Here is a 4,610-nt window from a genome sequence, read left to right on the forward strand (position 1 = left end):
GGCGATGACAATGTTCATTTCTAAAAGCCAGGTTCGTAGGACTAGAACTATAGTTTCACATCTCCAATAATTGATTAAGCTATTTTAAGTCAGTGCAGTATTGGAAGTAGTGTGTAATATTTTTGCATGTACCATTCTATTTCATGTAACACGTGTGATAATGAATCAAAAGGCTTGCGGGGTCACCCCGGCCCGTTAAGGGCGGAAAACCCTAAAAAATTCCTCTCGCCATTGACAATACATTACGAGAGGAGGTTTTTTGATTAAAAGAGATATTAGAAAAGATAGGAAATGAAAAGGAAATATCTTTTGGGGCCAGGCTACACCTGTCGCCCAGGTGCGCCGACCAAGCGCATCAGGTGGGACAGCTGGCGCCATCTGCACCTGTAACAGGGGGGAGAGGTATTCTCACCTGTTGCCAGTGATGACGTCATACCGTCCCGTCCACTCCAGACGTGATGAGCTCCGTTTTTGGCGAGTTGAAATCACAAGAGTGAAAACTCTTGCGCTTGGTCGGCGCATCTGGGACAGAGGTTTCTACCGAGCGGACAACCGCCGGGTCACGGGGTCACCCCGGCCCGTTAAGGGCGGAAAACGCTAAAAACCTCCTCTCGCCATTGACAATACATTACGAGAGGAGGTTTTTTGATTAAAAATGACATCAAAAAAGATAGGAAATGAAAAGGAAATATCTTTTGGGGCCAGGCTACACCTAGTACCTGTCGCCCAGGTGCGCCGACCAAGCGGACAACCGCCGGGTCACGGGGTCACCCCGGCCCGTTAAGGGCGGAAAACCCTAAAAACCTCCTCTCGCCATTGACGATACATTACGAGAGGAGGTTTTTTTGATTAAAAATGATATTTAAAAAGATAGGAAATGAAAATGAAAGGTTTTGATTCAGTGGAACATCACATATACATTAGCCGACATCACATATCACTGCATCAAAGTAAGAAACAAAACATTAAATCAGCTTTGAGCCTTTTCTTGTCTCCAATCTTCAGTTATCTGCCATCCACCTTCCGGCATGGCAACAGACATTTTTGCAAATTTTCGGCATGTTGACCACTGTCAGAAGGCAACAAAATTTCTTTTTTTTTTCAAAATTCAGGCGAAAATTAATGCCGACGTCATCCATAAAAATAACTTGCTGTGGCCTTAGATTCACAGAGCTACATGTATTGACATATAAGTTATAATGTATAAAATGTATTGAACATATCACATAAGAGTTTGGCAATATTATCTAAAAGAGCATACTTTTAAGTAAAAAAAAAGTATTGCGGTGAAAAAAAGGGCAATGTGACAATGACTCGATATGCAGAACACAATGGTTAATGTGACATGGATCACTTACCAATTCCTAAAACCCTTCGAACTGCATCTATAATAGAACACCATTTCTGTGCTAAACGTTCCATTTAGAATTGCATTAAATTTGTGTGTATAACGATCATGTTTTAGAGGGGGGAATATCTGATTTAGCAGTCGTCTGTAAATTGTTTTTATTCACCTTTGAAATCTACATTGAAAACATGCATTCGAATAAATGAAGGCTGAACACATTAAGTTCTCAATTCTGTTAAGAACTGAATTTTTGTCTCTTTATCACTGTGTTGTAAGATGTAGATTGGCAAGACTTACTGTGTCATGTCTTGTGGTGAGACAAGGAAACATCCGGAGTTTCGTACATACGGAATAAAGCGGAGTCATGGGGTCACATATCTGTTGTCTGTGTCTCTTGTGTTCTCGAGCAATTAGTGTTCTATTGTGGTCTCAACCGGACTCATTTGCAGACTGAACTAGAGTTCCCCGATCTCATACCTTCGCCAAATGATGTTAATCTTTATGACTGACAAATTATACCTGCACACTCCCTATTTGGGTATATCATTTACCTTATGCAGTATTTCCTATGCTTATCGCTAGGTGGCGCACGTGTACAAAGCTTTAATCGCAAAGCATCACGGGATATCATGACGTAATGACAATGTTCGCCGCCATTTTCCTTGTGCGAACGCGAAGGGGTGCACGTTGTTTCCCTACTCCTTATTTTTTCGGATTTTCTTTCGGCGTTATGCCCAAAAAGAAGGATAAAACGAAGTCTTCTGCCCACGGGGGCGATTCAGGTAGCCTTTCAGAGGACCAGACAGGTCGGAATGGCAAGAGAAGTGGTCAGTTTCCCAACGCTAGGCAGGCAAAATTCCTGGCCGTGGAAAAGACAGGCGTGCCTGCACTTGCCTCCGGACAGGAGGAAGAGGTGTCGGGTGAACGAAAAGTCCCCGCTCCTACAGCTGGAGGTTCGGAGGGAAAAGAGAAGAACTCCAACCTCATTCCGCCGCTTGGTGAGCGAAATGCCGCTTCGGCGTTGGCACTGGGAAAATCGGTCAAGGAAGGAGACGGCGCGGAGCTGCCGCTGCCCCGGCCCAAATTTCCTTCGGGCTCGGAGGATTTGGGCTCCCGACCATGCCGAAGCCTTGGTCGGGAAAAGTCTCCCTCCATCCCCACTCCACCAGGAACACCCTTCCCGCCTGGATTCGACGCTGCCTCTTTTCTTCAGTGGGTCAGTTCCAGCCTGGGACTTCCTCAGGCGTCCAGTTCATCCCGCCAACCTCGGGACGTTGACGGGGCGGTAGCGTCGTCCAGCCGAGCCGGCGTAGTCGGTTCCGGGCGTGAGCATCCAGGTTCGGAAGTGGAAGAGTGTTCGGAGGAGGGGGAAATCACCATTTCGGACTCTGATGAAGGTACTAGTAACTCCTTGTCATTCGATAATCCTTACGATAAGAAAGGGAAAGAATCTGAACTTCCCGAGCAAGTCGCTACATTTTTGAGCGAGGTCTTTACTCATAAATTAACGTATGCGGAGTTCAAGGAGAGGAAGGAAGCTTTTCCAACTCCACCTAGCGTGGAGTTAGCGCTTCGGGCACCCATTCTAGACCCAGTAGTGGCGAATATGATTAAGCACGACACCGTCAACACGGATAAGAATTTAGTGATTGTCAGGATAAGATGCTCATGGCTGCTAACCCTCTGGTGGAGCTTTTAGCAGCAGTTAAGGGTTCGGACCATCCCCGGAACCCAAATGCTGTGTGCAAAGCGATAGAATCGTCTTTGGTGTTTTTGGGTTCAGCTTCCTCTACTATGACTCAGTACAGACGTGAAATGTGCGGCAGGGACATGAAACAGGATATGAAGCATGTTTTTTAAGACCGACTTGCCCACTGGTTCTTCCAAATACTTGTTTGGAGACACCTTTTTGGAGAAGGTTAATACAGCCGATCAGGCTAGACGCACCTTGAGTAAGGCTTATAAGCCAGCCCCTTCGAGCACTTCTAGGGCTAGGGACAGGTTTCAGTCCAACCGCTCAAAGTTTAACTATAGCTACAACAAGTACTCCTCAAACTCAAAGGGTTACAATTTTCGTCCCTACTATAACAACAACAACAACTACAACAATGCTAGACCATGGTCAAATGCCGGGGGTAAGAAAACCTCGGGGTTTCGTTCAGCGCAGGGCTCAAAAGGCCCAAACAAACAGTAGCTCTTCCTCGTCATCAGACTTTGCTATGTTCTCCGGTTCAGCACGCAGGGCGAACAGCTTTTTTCATGAAAAACTGGGAAAGGATTTCAACAGACAGATGGCTTTTGCAAACAGTTCGGGGTTACCGTATAGAATGGGAGTCCACTCCAGTTCAGTTCGTTCAGCCGGTCACAAATATATCTGGGGAGGACAGAGCAAAGGTTGTAGACGAGGAAGTGCACAGTATGTTGGAGAAAGGTGCAGTGGTCCAGGTGGAGCCCTGCGAGGGCCAATATGTTTCTACGATTTTTCTAGTCCCGAAAGCTCGGGGAGGCTGGAGACCGGTTATAAACCTAAAGTCTTTAAACAAGTTTGTTCTGAAACGTACTTGCAAGTTCGAAGGGATAAACCTAGTCAAAGAGCTGTGGAAAAAAGGAGATTTTCTAGCAACTATAGATCTAAAGGATGCGTACTTTACCATCCCAATAGCTCAGAATATGCAAGTCCAGTATGGGCAGGTTTGCCCAAGCATTTGTCAGACATGCTTGAAAATGTCCAGAAGCGTTGTTGTAGGATTATAGGAATCCCTGCTGCATCCCTGCCTTCTTTGTCTTCGAGACGAGACCTTGCTAATCTCCAAGCAGATCCCTCTCGGTGGCAAAAAGACAGTATCAAATTGGCCAGGCAGTATCCATTAGCCAGAGAAGCTCCGCGGCCACCGACGGGGACCGTTGGTGGGGATCAGGACAAAAAAAAAAACGCCATATATAAAAAGGTAACGATCTTTCCCCACAACCTCTGCTTGGAGAGTAAGACCTTGCCACTTTGAGCACTATCCGACATATCGTAAATGACACAGACAACCCTCTGCATGACTTTGTATGTGTTCCGCCTCAAAGCACTTATAACTTAAGACGAAGTAAACAGCCACTTTCCTCTTTCAGTAGAACGAAACGACATGCACAATCGTTTATACCACGTGTCATTGAAGTTATTGTCTCAGCATTCTACGTAGTGGTATAGGATTTTATATGCAAATCTGTAAATATGAATCTATTATTGTTACGATTGTAAATGTCAATTGATGTT

The sequence above is a fragment of the Branchiostoma belcheri genome, unplaced genomic scaffold, assembly GCF_001625305.1.
Source record: "Branchiostoma belcheri isolate BF01 breed outbred unplaced genomic scaffold, Haploidv18h27 scaffold656, whole genome shotgun sequence".
Taxonomy (NCBI): Eukaryota; Metazoa; Chordata; class Leptocardii; order Amphioxiformes; family Branchiostomatidae; genus Branchiostoma; species Branchiostoma belcheri.